This window comes from Aotus nancymaae, unplaced genomic scaffold (assembly GCF_030222135.1).
Source record: "Aotus nancymaae isolate 86718 unplaced genomic scaffold, 86718_ANA_hifiasm-v0.15.2.pri h1tg000040l, whole genome shotgun sequence".
NCBI classification, from domain to species: domain Eukaryota; kingdom Metazoa; phylum Chordata; class Mammalia; order Primates; family Aotidae; genus Aotus; species Aotus nancymaae.
Genome location: NW_026988454.1, coordinates 72,438,986 through 72,458,864, shown reverse-complemented (window position 1 = coordinate 72,458,864; position 19,879 = coordinate 72,438,986). Strand labels below are relative to the sequence as shown.

The 19,879-nt window shown below is 33.9% G+C and overlaps 1 long non-coding RNA gene across 1 annotated transcript in view; it reads right to left on the bottom strand.

Moving 5' to 3' along the window:
* LOC105711503 (uncharacterized) overlaps positions 1–5,895 on the bottom strand; it is a 205,172-nt gene extending 199,277 nt beyond the window's left edge. The window contains exons 1-2 of the long non-coding RNA XR_001106023.2: positions 5,803–5,895; positions 491–612 (exon numbers count right to left, since the gene is read on the bottom strand). This is a non-coding gene — a long non-coding RNA (uncharacterized LOC105711503). The remainder of the gene's footprint in view (positions 1–490; positions 613–5,802) is intronic.
* Positions 5,896–19,879: the final 13,984 nt, after the last annotated feature.

Here is a 19,879-nt window from a genome sequence, read left to right as displayed (position 1 = left end):
CTCTTCTAAATTACAGTATTAGCCAGAGCACTTTTGTCAGGCAGTATTTTCAGGCAATTTAAGAAATCGCATTAAAGGGAAAAAAGAAATGAAAACTCTATCTTAACAGTCAAATGTCTACAGGTAAAATTTGTTCTATTTTTATAGTTTCACACATGTTAAGCATGTATTTTCAAATATTTACAAACAATAAACAATTTAATTATTTGATTATGAAATATTTTCTTTAGCATCTGCCTTTAAGTAAAAAAAAATATAAGCATGAAGATCCTCTTATATTCATTTTCAGTGAAAATTTTAAACAATTTATTACCATGACTGAAGCAGCATGAATGAGAAGTATTACTAACATATTTTAATGAAAGAATTTTGTAATGTAAACATTGGAGGGAGATAATTGTAATGTTGTTGAAATGGATAAATATAACCATAATATTCTTTTCACTGAATAAACTATACAGCTGAGCATTTCATTATGTTACAATCTTACCTTACTTAATGGAGTAGAATGTAGAACCAATTGTTCTGGTCTCTTGTTGACTAAACTGCTATGGTTTCTGTGGGATGATAGCCCTTGAGAGAATAGTCTTGCCTTAGTAAAACTGGGATATTCTGCAATGAATGAGCAATAGGAAAAATTAAAAAGGAGTTAAAATTTTTATTTAAAATTAGTGGCAGGAAGTAGCATATTACATGACCCTGCACCATTAAATATTAAAAAGTAGTATATGAAAAATATAATGTGTATAATTTTCAAAGATGTATTTCTTTCATTATACAATTCTAGAGCAGGACAGAGGACAGAGTTGCTAGGACAACTGTCCTGTTTATTCACCTTTAAGCTTCCCCTGGTCAGTGTATCTGTGAGCATTCATTAAGAATTAGGCACAGAACTCCACAAGCCTGTGGCTGTCTCTGAAACAAAATTTAAACCTTTTGTGAACGTGTCATTTTGAACAATTTGTTTTATGGTTCATTTCTAACTCTTAAAAGGCACTTAAAAATCTTGGTTATTTTGTCATTCTTTAAAAAAAATTATATAGTTTCTTGTATATAGAGAACATATTGAACAACATTTACACTGTCATAATTTAGTCAGAATTCATATTGTCTTATGATCGAATACAGCAATTATGATAAATGACCTTACACTGTGCTGGGTTTGTGGTTCTGATGTTTTGGTTTTGTGGATATTTTTTATACTTTGCCTCGATGCTTAGCTGTAGGCTGTTATATTAATATTTTACTTCTCTCGTTGAAACTATTTGTCTTTCAATTTACTTCAATTTAGTTTTGTTTTTTAAAAACACAATCTTACTTTAGTCTACTAACAACTCAGAAAAGGCTGTGAGGAATATATGTAAAACAAGATTCCATAGCTATGAATGAGAACCTGAGTGGATTAGGGAATTGCTCTGCATATTGAGTGACATGACTTATGACTCTTCAAAAGTTTTCTTGCTCCTTACTCCACATACTTTGTATTTCTACAAGATGTACTTGGAAAATTACTGAATGCTACATAGGTGAGTTGTCATAACATAAGAGGGCCGATTTTAGACTCTCTTCATTCCCTGCCAGCCCTTCATCACATTTAAAAGCCCAGTGGACTAGCGATTGAGTTAGACTTAGTACCTAGTATCTGAGTGTTTTTTTTATAATAATAAGATTGGACTCTTTCACTCTATCTTTTCCAGATAATGTCAACAAAATGCAATTCTTTTTTTTTTTTTTTTTTTTTTGAGACGGAGTCTCGCTCTTGTTACCCAGGCTGGAGTGCAATGGCGCGATCTCGGCTCACCGCAACCTCCGCCTCCTGGGTTCAGGCAATTCTCCTGCCTCAGCCTCCTGAATAGCTGGGATTACAGGCACGCGCCACCGTGCCCAGCTAATTTTTTTGTATTAGTAGAGACGGGGTTTCACAATGTTGACCAGGATGGTCTCGATCTCTCGACCTCGTGATCCACCAGCCTCGGCCTCCCAAAGTGCTGGGATTACAGGCTTGAGCCACCGCGCCCAGCAAAATGCAATTCTTAATTCGTCTAGTGCCATCAATCATCCATCTGTGGAACACACTAGGTAGATGGCTCATTCTCTCTATCCTCACTTCCATACTCCTTCCCCTCTCCCCAAAATCCAGAATCTTGAGATTTGAAGGGTCTAGTAAAATTTCCCTTCTTTTAGTCCACGCTTGACTAGAAAATGCATAGGATTTTATTCAATGGGGGCATAGAGGGAAGTCAGAGAATATTGGAAATATGGGAAAAATCTATATACACTCTCCCTCCCATACTCAAAAATCAAGTATTTTTTCACCATGAATGGGAAAAATAATCCTATGCATAGAAATCTAATATATCCTTTGTATAGAAACATCTCTCCATGGGAGTGTTACATAAGAATTATCTGGGATGAGACTATTAGTATCCATCTAGTCAAATCAGTCCATCTAACACACAAAAAAAAGTTTAGGAGTGGAGCCATTAATACCGTATTTGCTAATTGCATTAATCTAGTAGACAAGATATACTTTTACTGAAGTATAAACCACATCAGTAGCCATTTTTTAAATTTGACATTTCCATGTCACTATTAATAAGAGCTAGTAGCCATTCCCTGGCCCCCTTTGTGTTTGCCAAGCACTGGGCTGACTGCTATATACATCAATCCTTATATCAATCTTGAATATTAAGCTGAAGCCTTTCCTGGAGAGGCTTCCCTTTGCTTGTAACTACTGTACTTAACTACATCAACACTTGTGCTACACAATCAACCTGTAGCCCTAAGCAGCACACCAGTGGTAGCATATAACAGCGTGTGATTAAGTTAGCACCATCTCCCCACATTCCCTGCTTATCCTGAGACATTTGCTTTACAGAAGAAGTAATTGTCTTGGTAGAAATATGAAGTTTATCAAAATCTACATTCTCTTAATGAAAAGTTCAAGAACATTAACCTAGGTATAGGACAGAAAAGGTTCTAAAGAATATTCATTTGTTTTAGTCCCATCCTCATAATAGGTTAAAAAAAATTGCCCAGACGGAAGGTTGAGGGAAAAAAAGAGCTGAAGATGATATAAATTATGCACTAAGAATTCTCTCAAAAGGAATTTTAAGGGACTCTATTCATTGAGGGCTCTAAAAGACAAAGGAAATAAGATCTGAGATAAGTTTTGAAATATAACAGTAAGGAGAGCAGTGCCCTTCTCCCATCAGGAACTCTCAGAGGTGACTGCCTTATCCTGTCCAGAACCACCATAGATAGCTAAGAAGTCCCAGAATAAGCAAGGATCTGTGGGCTTCAGGGACAAAGAAGGCCTGAGATGGTTCAGAGAGATGTTTTGAAGTAAGCAAAATTTCTGGTTCCTAATTTTGGCCTTGCAGTTATCTTTATAACTATCCTAACTTGTAGTTCTGTAAAGAGCTAACCAGTTCTTCAGCTTAATGCTAAGCTTGATGGGTAATTCAAACTTAGCATTAATGTCACCAGAATTCTTGTGCTTTTTTCCTTACACCATGAACTCTCTCTGTAGGTACAAAAAAAACCAACATTATACTGATTCTGAAATACCTTGTATTCCATATTTCCAGTTACCTAAGTTCTGGACTTTATGAGGTAGTTTTAGATATTTCTCCTCTCTAGAACCTTGGCCTTTCTCAAGTAGAAATGGGGAACCAAAACACAGTGTCTCTGAAGAATAGGTAGTAAAGGACTACATTCATTTTTATGGCTCCTTTGTAGTAAATTCTTTGATGTAAGGTAAAGAAAGGCCAGTATGGCCACAGTCATGTTTGTTTAGAAGCGAGGAATAAAGAGAAGCAGCAGCAGCAGTCAGGCTAGAATGTAAATGTGCCCCTGATTAAGTCATGCCTTCGCAGAAGAGGAGGAAAGTACCTTCCAGCTATCTAAAAAGGAGGGTCCAGTGGGAACAACCAACTTATTTTCTGTTTCTCACACTTTGGGTTAGAATCAGTCGTAGGGCTAAGGGCCCCACAAGGTAGTGGGGTGTCCCTTATGCTGTGCTGAGGCGCAGGATCCAAGAAATAAAGAGACAGGACACAGAAGTACAAGGAAAACATAGCTGGGCTCAGGGGGGCCACGCCACCTATAAGCAGAGTCACGCAAGGCCCCGAATATCCAGAAGTGTCTGTATTTATTGTGTATAGGTTAGGGGGCAGGGTAGTGAGTGAAGTCATCTTTAAGGATAGTGATAGGATCCTCAGCAATAAAACAAGGGATCCACCCCCATTAGGTCACCGAGGCATGGAGGTGGGCTGTGCACAGTGAAGAGGGTGCAGTGTGCAATACCTCCATCTATGGGCATGCTACTTCTAAGAAGATTTATAGAAGGATGCTAAGTCTCACAGCAGTGACAGAGCTGTCAGGGTCTACTGCCACCTGCTGGCAGCTTCCAATGAGTTCTATAGGAAGATGCTTTTTGAGCGAGCACAGTAATAAGAGCTGATAAAGTTCACAGTTACCAAGGTGCGATTATCAGGAGGGGTTTTGAGCCCTCAGATGCTCAAGGGATTGCCAGTTTGAGGGCAGCCTTCCACAAGAACTGGAGCAAGGTCCTACAACTCCTTTATCAGGAGGAGTGGCTCTTGCCCTAAGCCTGCCATACAGCAGGTATCTTTACGATACTGAATGCTGCCGCCTGGGCCATGAATTCTTGTCCTGGTATAACTGTTTTTCCCTTAAATCATGCTCTGCACTGTGTCTACTCTTAGGCATTCCTCTGAATATAAACCAAGATATAGTTATATATATATATATGGAAATAACTGAGTGGTAAGATTCTTTAGGCATTCATTCTATGAAGTAATATATGATTAAATAGAGAGGATTATATATAAGGAAATAAATGAGTAGGAATACTATAAATTGAGATATTCTTCAGGTCTTAATTGTGCCAGGATTCTGCTTAGCTCTCCTTCCTTGGTACCTATATGGGGGGTTACCCACAGTCAGTTGCCTTGGTTACACAGGCATAAGCCATCTGAGACAAAGGGCAAACCAATTTTAGCATGTCTGTGCTGTAGGGAAACCACCTGAAGGAAACAGCCCCTTGTTTAGGAACAAGCTGTCTTTCTGTCTGTCTACCAAGAGGACTTCAGATACAGATAGGCTTCTTGAGAGGAAAACTGGTAGCACAGAGAAGTTATAGCAGCCTTGAAGCCTACTTTCCAGCTTTTGCCTGAATTTTGAAGATGGCTGAATGGCAGATAGGAGAAGAATATTGGGAAGAAATAGGTCATGGTATCTGTTCCACAGTCTTCCGTTTTCTATGCTGGAAGATCCTGCTTACTAAGCAACGTCACCTGCAACAACTAGTCCGAGAAAAGCCATTTCTATGAGAAAGAGAAGGAAAGATTTCAATACAGAATACCTAGGCAGTTCACTTGAACTAATGAAGAGAAAAAAAGCCTTAGTTGTCTTGCATTGCCGAGTTTTCCCACAGCTAAGTCCTTAATGTTATCTTAAGCAATTTATGTTAATTATCTAGTTCCAGTACAAAGTAGGATGACTTTGCTCAAAATTGCACCTAAATATTACCTTCAGAAGTGTTATTTACTATGTTCACGGAAGAGTTTGCTTTGTAGGTTTTATAATATTCATAGAAAATGATGTACGCTTGTTTGAATTTAATTTAGACTGAAGAATTAGATAAAAAGGGAGGTTGACAAAACCCACAGGATAGTATTAAGAAAATGAGGCAGAATAATGCTGTTGAAGAAATGCAAATTTTTCAAAGTCCATTAGTAGTGTTAATAGAGAATTAGAAGGAAAAGCGTCACCTACCTGATGGGTAAATAGTCCGCAACTCACCCGCAAACGCTGTTGCCAGGCCTTTGACTTAAGTATTCTAAGACTTCACAGACTCAGAAACATGTTTTAGACTGTCCTAGTTAGTTTGGCTGCTATAACAAAGTACTATGCCCTGCATGGCTTATAAACAACAGGAATTTCTTGCTTACACTTCTGGAGGTGGGAAATTCAAGGCACAGGACAGAAACGGAGATCAGAAAGGAGGAGGCGGAAAGAGCGAGTGCTGCAGGTTCTATTTATAACGGGACTAATCCTATCACGTGCCCTCGTGATACTGAAATACCTCCAAATGGCCTCACTTTCTAAATTCAAGGTACAGGACAGGCAAGGAGAGGAGAAAGGAGGAGGGGAATAGAGTGAGTGCTGCAGGTTCTATTAATAAGGGGACTAATCCTATCACGTGCCCTCGTGATACTTAAACACCTCCATATGGCCTCCCTTTCTAATACCATCACATGCCAGAGTTAGGATATCAAACATGAATTTTGGGAGACACAAATATTTAGTTCGTATCATAGATATTCATTAAATGAAATTAATGTTTGCCTTTTGCTATGTAGAAGGCAAATATAATTTTTCTCCTCTGACTAAAATCGAGCTATATACCTAGTGGACTTACTGTGATGCAAACTCTTTGACTGAAGGATTAGGTCACAGAGTCATTTGCAGTTACTGAGTTTTCCTTGTTTCTAAAAAATTCTGCAATCTACAATGTTTCAATGAAAATTCACATCAAAATATTACAAAACTCTTAACAAAAAATGGGAAATTTAAAGACTGTCATCAACAGCTCACTATGTCTATGGTAAAATCTCTGGTTTTATGTACAAATGGACCTTTCACCACTACTACATATTTATACTGGAGTTTTCTTTTTCTTATTTTAGAAAATGGGATGCCATTGAGAAAAGGCAACAAGTGATTCTCCTGAAGAAAAAAAGAAATCTTCTATATTTACACTATCATTTAAATAAATCCAGGCACTAAAATAGTTATTTGAAGACACCTGAACTCAACGTAATAAGGCCCTGTTCATTATATACAACTGTGAGAGACTGAGCTATGCTATTTGCCTGAGAGGCAAGTCAATCAAATGTGTTGAATGCCTGCATTGTAAAATGCAGGGTAGCAGTGAAAAGATTCAAAAGTAGTGGGTAAGTAGGCATCACCTTAAGATCATAATTTAATTGGGAACACCAAACATATACACATGGTAATAAACTCTAGCATTATTACAACTCTTTACTGACACAGAAACTAAGTACAAATGTGCTACTGGGATAATTAAGTGGCCGTCTCAAGCTACTTGCTAACTTCTTAAATTCCTAACTTCCTAAAAGGGAGTGATTTTGTAAGTGACTTTGACATTAAAAACAAACTGGTTCAATAAGAAATTGCTCAACTGGATCTGTTTTTTGTTTGTTTCAGTAACCGACTAGAACACTTAGATAAGATTATTCTATTACTTGATTAAGTGATTGCTGTCTGGTGTACTAAAGACACCTATTACTCTGCTCTTGCATTGAGAGTAATGTATGGAAAAGTACTTATGTAGCTATCCTTATAATCTCTTGGTGAAAATGAACAATTTCACTTGTACTATCAGCACACACGATGCAAAAACAGAAAATCTCTGTTTCCATCTACTACTATGCCCATTAGCTACACCTGTGATAGCGGCTTTAAGTGGAATTTCAACAAAAGTAGCAATTACAGTTACATGCCCCATAATGATGTTTTGTTCAACTACAGAATGTATATACCAAAGTGGTCCTAAGAGGATATATTACTGTATTTTTACTCAACGTTTTATGTGCTTAGATATATTTAGATACATAGATGTTCCTTGTACATAGATTATGTACATAGGTGTTCCTTGATATGTTACAATTGCCTACAGATTTCAGCACAGTTACATGCTGTACTGTTATAGCCCAGGAGCAATAGGCTATGCTATATAGCCTAGCTGTATAGCAGGCTATAACATCTAGGTTTGTGTAAGTACATTCTATTATGTTCTCACAATGACAAAGTTAGCTAAGAAAGCATTTCTCAGAATGTGTTGCTGCCATTAAGTGGTACATGACTGTATATTTGGAAGCTCATTGATACCAAGTAACATGTACTCTTACCAAGTCCTCCTGAACTATTCTTCCTTAACCCTAAAATATAAATTGTTAATGACTCATTAAAGCTGTGTTTCTCAATTGGCTCTGCCAACAATATTATCAGGTATTTAGCTACATCAAACTCTCATAGGCAAATAAACTTGACAAAATTTACTGAATATTTTCTCCTTTTGGAGAATCTTAAAAGAACATTAGCATTTGTAAGCACTGAACAGAAAAATTTGTTTATCTTCATTTGGCCCATTGTTTTTCCATATGTGATTCAACCTGTAGCATTTTTATTTTGCAAAGCTCCCATTATGCTTAAGAATGAATCCAAGGAATGCAGTTATAGAAATTCTGGGATCAAGTATAAAGCTTCCTTGTTGTGGAAGGTCGACTTCAAGTCTTGGTTATAGTGGAGAAAGAGTAAGTGAGAATCAGAAAAGAGAAGATGGTAATCAAGGGCTTCTCTCTGTCACTCACTTGGTCTAGGTATGAACGAACCGTCATTGTCATCCATCCCATTATGGCCCAGAGAGCATCTGGGTAGTCATTATAGAGAATCTTCTCAAGACACCAAAGTGTCTTTTGTAAACTCTATGGTGTAAACTTGAAAAATAAAGTGAAATCAAAAAATTATTATTTATGAGACTTTAAACACAGTACTTTTTATCATTAAAAAAAGCTAGATATTTACATTGAAGGCAGTTAAAAAGGAGTGAATGTGAGCAAATGGAAAAGAACTTTGGATCTGAGATGTAAAGAACTGTTTGAATCCTTGCTTTGACATTTTCTAAATCTGAATTTCATTCTTCTTTTTCACTTTCTATGTGTGTATAATTGGTAAAAAAAATGAAAAGAAAATGGTATGCCTTATGTGGTAAATAAATGCCATGTATTATTATTACAAATTTTAGCTCTAAACATCTAAATTACTTTCTGTTGGATAAAATATCATGGAACTAGAGATTTAAGAAAATGCTACGAAATTATATAGAACACTTAATTCCAAATTACAAAAGGACTAGAACAAGAAATGATTCACACACATAATTTTTAAATAAAGTGAATTTTTCAAAAATGTGAAACACTGATGTGGTATAAATAACACTGCCTATGAAATGATATAACTGCATGGGGCTTGCTAATAGAATACAAAAGTTATTATACTGGAAGTATTGCATTGATATATAATGAGACCATATGTTTTTATGTGTAATTGTTATGTAAACCTTTATGTGAAAAGAAGCTTCAGACACCAAGTCCATTGTGGAGGGTACAGAATGCCAATAGTGGTTGAGAACTTGTCATTTTAAAAAAATGTGTTCGGCTTACAGTGAAAGTTTTAGGGTCTTGTGAGCAAAAACACATGTATCTGATGTGTGCCTATGTGTCTTCTAAAAGCAAAGCAGGAATCCAGCATTGTAGAACATATTAGGAAAAGGCAACTGAGAGATAAATGCACTTATGTGAACTTATTTTTTTTAAAGTTGGACATTTTTTCAGCAATAGTTAAAAACACTTTGCAAATAACAGTAACACTATGAAAGAGGCAAATAATAAGATTTGTTTGGCTAAATAAAGATATTTTGTTCTTATGCCTGAATTTGAATAATTTGGTTTTGACTTAAAATCTTAAGCTATAAATTTCATCTTGTTATAAATATGATGTACATAAATTGGACCATCCTATCAAGTTTATTCAAGATTCTGGTACACAGGGAGTAATTCTTGTGAAAACCCTTCTACAAAAATCATACCAGCATTGTCATTTACAGGTTATATTAAAATATAAGTGGAGGTCCCTTTTAAACTTAAGATAGCTGAAACAATCCATTACTGGATATATACTCAGAGGAATATAAATTGCACTATCAAATACATATGCATGCATATGTTCATTGCAATGCTGTTCACAATAGCAAAAACATGGAATCAATCTAAATGTCCATCTATGATAGATTGGTTAAAGAAAATGTGGTTCATTTACACTATGGAATAATATTCAGCCCTACGAAAGAACCAGATTATGTTCTTTGGAGGGACATGGATGGAGCTGAACGTGGATAGATCCTTAGAACATTATGCAGGAACAGAAAACCCAATACTGCATGTTCTCACTTAAAAGTGGGCGCTAAATGATGAGAACATATGGACACACAGAGGGAAACAACATACACTGAGGCCTTTTGGAAGACTGAGGGTGGGAGGAGGGAAAGGATCAGAAAAAAATAAGTGTTAGGTACCAGGCTTAATGCCTGATTCATGAAATAATGTGTATTTCATCAAACCCCCATGACATGTGTTTGCCTATGTAACAAACCTGCACATGTACCCCTAAACTGAAAAGAAAAATGAAAACAATATATATATATACACACATATATACACACATATACATATATATACACACACATATATATATATACACACACACACACAAGAAGAATGTTTCATTTAGGGTAAAAATTTCTAGTCACTTTATTGAGGCAGTGAAAATCAAGTTCCTGTTTCACTTAGCAGAAGCCTTAGGCTCAATTAACTAGGGATTAACAAAGAGAGATATAAGCAAGAAGTTTGTATGAAGGGTGGTTAGGGAGAATTACTACCAGAAACACATGGGAGAAAATGTTTTATATGTGATGTCTTCTATGCAAAATACCCCATCTACTACTAATTTTTCTGAGATTCACAAAATAAAAATATTTCTGCCCACTACAGAAAACCTATTGACTACATTAATATCTAGGGTCAAATAAATAGAGTCCTCTTGTCTAGAACATATCAAAGAATGGGCTATTTTTACAAACCAGGGTGAAAAGAGAATCATAGAATATTACAGACAGAAGGAACTTTACATGAATTCCTTCATTATATGCATAAGAAAATAAGATCTTAGATGAGAAATTAGTGACTGTGCTAAGATTAGAACTTCAACCTCCATGTTCCCAGTAAAACTTTTTTTGAAAAAAAGGAAATTTTTCAATATTTAACCCAAGCCTGATTTTTCATGTCTTTTTGATTCTCTTTTATAAAATTTTAATTACAAATGTTCTACTTACCTTTAATTTACTTGCACAATGACCTGGGAGGCCTTCTTTTACTTAACTTGTCATCTCTTACTTCTGAGATACATAGTAATGAGACTGTTACTACAGTTAAAATACCTAAAATATCTTAAATCTTAAAGGTACTTTTATGTTTCATAGACAAACCCAGAACATCCAACTGTCAGTTCTTTCCCTTGGTAACATTTGTTTGTAAGGAAATATTGGATAATTTTTTTTTTTCTTTTTGATTAAAGAACAAAGATTGGGATTCATCAGGATTGTTTAGACTGGATTATTTAGAAAGCAGGTATGCTATCTTCTCCTTTTATCATCATCTTTATTCTTTTTTATTGTCTCTGTATTGTGAAAATACTGAGAGCTCCTTGAAGGTAGAATGATTTCTGTACTTCTGCAAATCCCACAGTGTGTCTAACAAATGCCTCATCCCTACTAAAACTCTGATGAAACGCTGTTATTTTGATGACTGGGTCATAACACAGAATGTACATATAAATTTTTTCTTTCTTCCTTATTCTAACACACCTAAGCATTTTGATTTTTTTCCTACTATCCATTAAGGCATGGATTCTTTAACAGAGATGGTTTTTGTAAAATACATATGCAGATACATATAAATGAATGTTAACTGTAGCACCAAAAACAAAAGCATAATTGTTTTTTTCTCTTCAGAGATGAAAAAGACAGAAATAATAGTAAAAGAAGACAGTTAAACTATGGTTCTATGTACCCATGATAAAGAAATCTCCCAACTACATTATTGTCATTTAAAACGAAATATGTCTCTTCATAACCCAGGTGCAAGTGGTTTGAGTGAGATTTCTTAAAAATCTAAGATGACTTTCATACCTTTTAAAAACCATTCTCCAGTGTTGTTTTTAATTTTTCACCACTATCTCTGAGACTGTGCAGCTGCAGCTGGAAGCATAACAATAGTTCAGCTTACTGGCATCTATTTCCTGATTTAGAATCAACAGGGAAATAATTGTCAAGACTTGAAATGGAATGCATACAATCATCGTATTTAAAAATTAATATGAAGCTATTTAATTCAAACACCTAGAGATGTTTTTAAGCAATACTTCAGCATTTCTCCTTGGGAATAGCTAAATTTGAATGTAAAGATTTCATGAACTGACTTAATTTATGAGGAACTTTAATTTATGAGGATTTTATAGCACATACAAATGTGAATAGCACATGATGCTTGCTAATAATAATTAAAAACCTGTTACTGGTTATATGTATTATTAGTTTTAATTCTTTTTTCATTTGTTGTAATTTCAATATAAATATATAGTTAAAAATAACTCTATGATGTATAAATATATTTGTAACTATATTGTTACAAATAGTCAATGTGAACGGAATGATACAAATTTGAAAAGAAAAAAATACTTTTCTCCTACAAAATGCAAATTATTTATGTTGCCTTTGGTATTTATATAGTTACATTTCTCTGTTAGATATTCTAGTAAATATATGATTGCAAAAAACAAGAACAGCGAAATGACTTAAAACAAAAATTTTACTTTGAATAATCTGCTGCCTATAAGCAGCTTAATGATCCCTGATATAGGGTTAGGGCTACATAATGCCAAACAAATGCCATGAGGCAAAAAATAAAATAAAGGTGGTTTTCCTTAATATGTTGGAAAAGTAGACCTATTTATTTCTGTATATACTCAAACTAATACAAGTCAACTAAAAAAAAAAATTGTCTGTTTTTTCCCTTTTTTAAAAAAACAAATTCGAGTAATAGGTGCAAATATTTCTGAGGTTTTCTAAATGTTTATAAGTAAACAAATAGTTAATATATATTAAATGCCTACTACATGCTAGAGACTGTTTACTTTTTCACAGGGATTCTCTAATTTAATTTTTACAAAATTCTTCTATATTCTATTTATCTGCAAAAGAGAAAGGCAAAGCATAAAGAGGTTAGTACAACTAATACATGATAAACTAGAATACTTACCATGTTTTCCCATATTTTCACAAATGTACCCTAAAGTTAAATTAGTTTGAATAAAAAAATTAAACTAATATTATTATACTATGCCTTCATATTAAAGCTTTTTCATAGCTTTCATATGTATAAACATTATATATATATATATATAAACAATTTATATATATATTTATATAGTGGTAGGGGAGCAGAGAGCTAAAAATAATGCATTTTTACGATTATTTAAAATACCTTGAGTTTACAGCTCATGTTGATGTGTGGTTTACCTAGCACCCCAAGTACTATTTAGAAGTTCTCTCATTTTTGTTTATTTTTTTGTTGTGTAATTTATTCACCCTTATTTCCTGTAGCACTTGGGATTCATGCTATCTTTTATGTCTGGACAATGAGAACACAGGGACACAGGGAGGGGAGCATCACACACTGGGGTCTGTTATCGGGGGTTGGGGAGGGACAGCGGGGGATGGGGGGTTGGGGAGGGGTAACATGGGGAGAAATGCCAGATATAGCAAACAACATTTCCATGTATGTACCTTTGCAACAATCCTGCATGATGTACACATGTACCCCAGAACCTAAAGTACAATTAAAAAAATTTGACAACCAAAGTATTAAATTAAGTTTTCAAATGATTCAAAGAAAATTTCACATGAGCCTTCCAACTACTTTACCAAATTTTTGAAATAACAATCAAATATGTTAATGCAAAAGTTTATTTGACATAATAAATTAAATCTAGCTCTCTCTCTGCAACTATATCTAAATAAAGTCTTGTGCTGTATAACTACTTTTCAATGAAGAATCACATATGAAACAGTGGTCTCATAAGATTATAATAAAACTGAAAAATTTCCTGCTGCCTGGTGACATCATAGCCATCATAGTGTAATAACACAATGCGTTACTGATGTGTTTGTGGTGATGCTGGTATAAAAAAAGCAACGGTGCTGCTAGTCATATGAAAGTACAGTTCATACAAATATGCATACTACATAATACTTGCTAATGATAATAAACAGCCACATTACTGGTTTATGTATATCATTATATCATACTTTATATCTTTATTTTATGGTGTACTCCTTCTATTTATTAAAAAGAAAAAACAAGAAGTGTTAACTTAAAGCAGCCTCAGACAGGTCCTTCAAGAGGTATTCCAAAAGAGAATGTTATCATAGAAGATGACCGTTCCATGCATGTTACTGTCCCTGCAAACCTCCAGTGGGACAAGATGTGAAGGTAGGAGACAGTAATATTGGTGACCCTGACCCTGTGTAGGCTTTGGCTAATGTGTGTGTTCCTTAGTTTTTAACAAAAAGTTTTAAAAGTAAAAATAAATCATCTTTAAAATAAATAAAGGCTTATAGAATGATATAAAGAAAAATACATTTTTGTACGTAAAGAATGATATAAAGAAAAATAAAGACTTATATAATTACATAAAGAAAAATATATTATAGAATGATATAAAGAAAAAAATAGAATGGTATAAAGAAAAATATATTTCGTACATGTGTTTGTGTTTTAAGATAAGTGTTACTACAAAAGAGTTAAAAAGTTAAAAAAAAATAGTTTAAACAGTAAAAAAGTTAAAGCTAAGGAAGAAACAAACATTTTTAATACACTTCTTGTAGCCTGAGTGTATAACACTTACGAAGTCTACAGTAGTGTAGAGTAATGACCTAGGCCTTCCCGTTCCCTCCTCACTCACTCACTCACTCACTCACCCACCCAGAGCAACTACGGATCCTGCAAGGTCTATTTGTGGTAAGTGACCTATACAGGCATCACATTTTTTAAATCTTTTGTAACATATTTTTATTGTACCTTTTCTATGTTAAGGTATGGTTAGATACACAAATACCATTATGTTATGATTGCCTACAATTCTTAGTACAGTAGCATGCTGTACAGTTTGTAATCTAGGAGCAATAGGCTGTACCACGTAGCCTCGGTGTGTAGTAGGCTATGCCATCTAGGTGTGTGTAAGTACACTACAATCTTTGTACAAAAATGAAATTGCCTAAAGATGCATTTCTCAGTAAGTATCCCTGTTCATAAACAATTCATTACTGTAGACAGTAACATAGTAATCTCTGTATCTATATGCACTACTGTTTCAAATAAATTATTCTAAAGTAATTTTATTTCATGTACTTAATATACAATTAGAATCTAAATATAGCACAATGATTATTTAAGTTTGATGAATACTGGCTTTGGAAGTCTGTCAAAGGATCTTGGGCCTAATGACTGGACACATAGTATATTTATTGACAAGTGATTACAATTCATTCATTTTATGATTTATTAAACAAATGCTCATTAAATAAAAATTATACTAGTCATTGGGGTAGATGATGAAGACACACTACTAGCTTTCAAGATGCTCAGTAAAATGTGGGGCAGTGGGATGGAGCACTGATTGTTCTCATAGAGTGAGATTAATGACACAATAGAAGTAGCACCTACTGTGAATCGAGGGCCAGAGAAGGAGTTTTGGAAGAGAAGATCATAAAGCTGAATATCTAGTAGGATTAATTTAGAAACTCATTAGTAAAGAATGGGATAGGCATTTGTGGCAACAGAGAGAAAAATCAAACATGAAGAACATGGTGATGGTGTGTGTAATGTAGAAGAGTGGCACAGAGGCTGAGGACGTAGGCACCATCCTTGTATGTCATACTAAAAAGTGGGTTTGTTCTAAGGCTAAACGGAGTCATAACAAAATCTATACAATGTGCTTGATGCAAAAAGATCTGTTTTAGAAAGATCAATACGTAAAAAGTGCACAGAATGGATTGAAGATAAAGAGGGAGAAGGAAGAATGAGGTATGAAAACAAGGCATTATTAGTGAGACAGTAAAGAAGGACTGTTTAAAGATATTAGTACCGGAAAATGGTGGGAACTGATTAAAAAATGAGGGGTGCATAGAGACAAGAGCCTGGGTTCAATTCTGAGTGTGTGTGTGTGTGTGTGTGTGTGTGTGTGTGTGTGTGTGTCTGGATAGAGAAATAAAGATGAAAAACAGTTTGTAGGGTACAGGTGGTGATTTCAAATTTTACAGAAGTGCACATGGACACTTTAAAATGAGAGAAACACTTATGCATATACGCTTTTTGTGGAAAGATGCCCTTCTTCAAATATAACTACGGCCTCATTTAAAAGACAAATTCATTGTATAATGACTAAGGGACTTTCAAGGGGAGATACACAATGGATAGTTAGAAAAAGAAGTGACTACTTCAAGCAAGAACTTTGTTTTATTTTTATTTTTAAAAATTTTACAGCTAAGAAGAAATGGTAGTAAATTTTGTTTCTTTATTTAATAAATATAGAAAATAAATACAGAAAATTAAGGATACAATATACATCCTCAGTCGTGAATTACTTGACCAAAAGTTGATACTATGTCTGTAACATTTTTATGAAGACACAAAACTGACCGCTAATTAGGTATTATGCAATTTTACATACTATTAAGCTACCTTATATGGTAGATAATAAAACATTTCTAATTTTATGTTTGCTGGTGGAATAAAAAATGTACTACTAAAGATATGCAAACAGTATATTAAGAATAATTTTGACTATAGAAATGAGTCAGTGACATGATTGCTGGACTTAATTAGATTTAGTAACTATTCCATTTGTCTAGATAACAGAGTTGCATTATCAAATCTTCAAACATTATTTGGATCATAAAATATTTTCTCCGTGGCATGTAGGCTTGGATTTGAGAATAATGTGAGTATTTGGTAAAAAGCAGACTCACTGTTTAGAGTAATCTTCTAACCTGTGATTCATTACTATGTCATATAATCCATATTAATTACTATTTTGCCATTCTACATAGAGGTGTCCATCCATTTCAGTGAACCTTGTTCACTAGAATATTAATCTCAGCACAAATACATCACCCTCCTGAATTGCATCAGTTATATGAGTTATAAATGATAGGTTTATAGTAATATAACTACAGTATAGTATAACTTTATATTTTCTTTATTTAATAATATAAAAATTAATATGAAAAAATTTTTTTTCATTTCATGAAAAATGTTGTAAAAAATTAAAAATATGCATCCACAAAAATAATCCAATACATAACTATTCCTACAGAGGTTACCAAATTATTCTTCTAAAAATATTGTAATAAAATTTACTTAAAATTCTTTGTGAGTATCTCCACTACTGTGAAGGCAAATAATTAAAAAAGAGCTTTGACCTAAAAGAGAAAAGCGCTGAACCCTTATTTTTAAAGCCCATCTAAAGTTACTGAGAAATCTCTTTTTCCTTCCTTTTTTTGTAATTTAAGTTCTAGGATATAAGTGTAGAATGTGTAGGTTTGTTACATAGGTATACATGTGCCATCGTGGTTTGCTGCACCCATCAACCCATCGTCTATATTTGGTATTTCTCATAATGCTATCCCTCCCCTAGCATTTTTTAAAATATATTGCTTAGACACATGTATGTCTTTCTTTAAGAAGTTTCTTTGATCCAGACGTAGCTCTGTATAAGACATGAAAGTTTATGGAGACCGTAATACACTGCCCACCATTCCTTGGGCCCTATAACTTTAGCTATCAAATGTATTGCCTTATTCTGGAAATAACATAAGAGTAAGCCTCTGACAAAAGCATCAATTTCTAGGCAGTTTTCCTCTGTATCCTTCCACTTACTCTAGATTGGTTCACATATGGACGTGTGCCCTTGTACCAGTCCTTGTCAATGAGGTCTATATCTTGGGTTTTATATTTGTTCTGTGGCCTCCCACTTGGTAATTCTTTGGAAGCCCTTATGATATCTAAGAATTGGTCTTACCTTTTGGCTTATTTTGATTTAGCTTGATTTTCTGGTTTGGGTGTCTTCTGCTACCTGCGATGATAAACTCTCAATGTAAATACTAGCTCATATGCATCCCAACTAACTAACTAGTCCCCATCCTCACAACTAGCCCTAATCTACTTTATTCTTCTTTGGGATTTGACATTTATTATATGCAACATTTGAATGTTTAAATAGAAAAATTCTTCTCATTCTGTACTTACGTGATATTTTTGTTGTCCTTAAACACATTCAAAACTATTGCTACTGCATCTGGCATGATACTCTGAGAAACCTTCCTGCTGGAATATAAATAGATCCTGGAAGGACATATGCTTTAAGAAACAAAGATAGAAAAAGATTGCAAAACCACATTGCAGTATAAAATGGGGGGAAAATCACAGGAGCAGGTAATACATGGAAGAAAAACATGATTTTAAAGTAAATATATGTAAATAATATCAAAATAATTAATTATTCATCAGGGGATTGTAAATTTAAACTGCAGTGGATATCATTTTATTTACCCTAGATTTTTAACTATCAAGGATCCTGATAATCAAATAGCATAGAAAGTGTGAATTAAAGAATCTGGTAAGACTGTAGAAATAGTTACTATTAAATTAATATTCACATATTCATAGATTATGCATTTGTATCATCAATTATATGCCATAAAGAAACTGTTTCACATTTGTTCCAGGATATATAGTAACCAAAGTCCATAGCAGCAATTTTTGTGAAAGTAAAACATCTAGAAACAACCAAAATTAACACTGACAAGTACTGAACAAGCAATAGTGGTACAAATAAACAATAGGCTATTTTACAGAAGTGAAAAGCTATGGATAAGCTGCAAACACTTGAAACAATGTGCATAAATCTTAAACTAGCATTGACTGAGCAAAGCAATTACTGTAAGACTACCTATGGTAAGATATATTTTAATAGAGATCAGAAATGAAATAATATTATACTATTAGGCATGCATATATATATAAAATAAGCTAACAAGAATCCCATGTATAATAAATACACAATTTGGGGTAATATCATGTTATCATCCTCTGTAGTAGAGGTAAAGAGTGATATGGGAAGAACATACAGGTAGAAGACAATTGCTTGGTAATGTTTTTTACAAAAGAAGGGGGTGGCTTGGCAGTAAGTTCTTGAGAATTCACTATATTATTATTATTGATAACATTGTATCCATGTTATATAAATGTCTTAAATATCAAGTTAAAGGTATAATAAAGGAATATATTTATACTTGTTTTTAATAAATGTGCCCATTCTTAAAATATTAGGAATTTCCTTTATGTTCATATGAGAAATTCTCTACTTTTATTTATGTTTATAAATAAGCTTATCCTTCATGACATGAAGACACTAGCTGTAAAACAGATGACAGACAAGTACATACTAATTTAACAGGCTTTATCTTAGGGATTTTGAATAATCACCTTTTAATTTGTATCCATTTTTAGTTCTATTGGCTAAAAATCTGTAATGCCTCATGCCTCACCAAACTATTAGGAAAGGTAAATATAATAATACTATTAGTAAACAGCAGATGTAGCCCATTCAAAAATAATCCATTGTGAGCTCTTCTTTTAAATGTTAGATATATTTAACAAGACAGTGTTCATTTTATGTTTGCTTCAGAGTGAGCCCTTTGCTGTCAATATGACAAAATCAAGTAAAATGCTGTATAGTTGAGGGCTGAATCATTTATCTTCTACTGCATATCAAGAAACTTTAAAGAAAGTCTATAAATTGTGACAAGGTCTTTAAATACTTGTAGCTGACCAATGGGTAGAATATAAAAAAGTGAAGTATTTTGTTCAATAGCACCAAAAGAACTCAAGTGACTGAATCGTTAGTGAACACTTGATCGGCCATACAATACTCATTGTCACTTTATAAGACCCTCTTAGATTTTTAGAAAATAATCTACGTAAGCTCTTGCCATTGAACAAGTTACAAAAGGATCCATATCAGACCACAATGATTGCCACTAGACATACTTACAAATAAGCCCTATTATGAGCACATCACCACTCAAGAA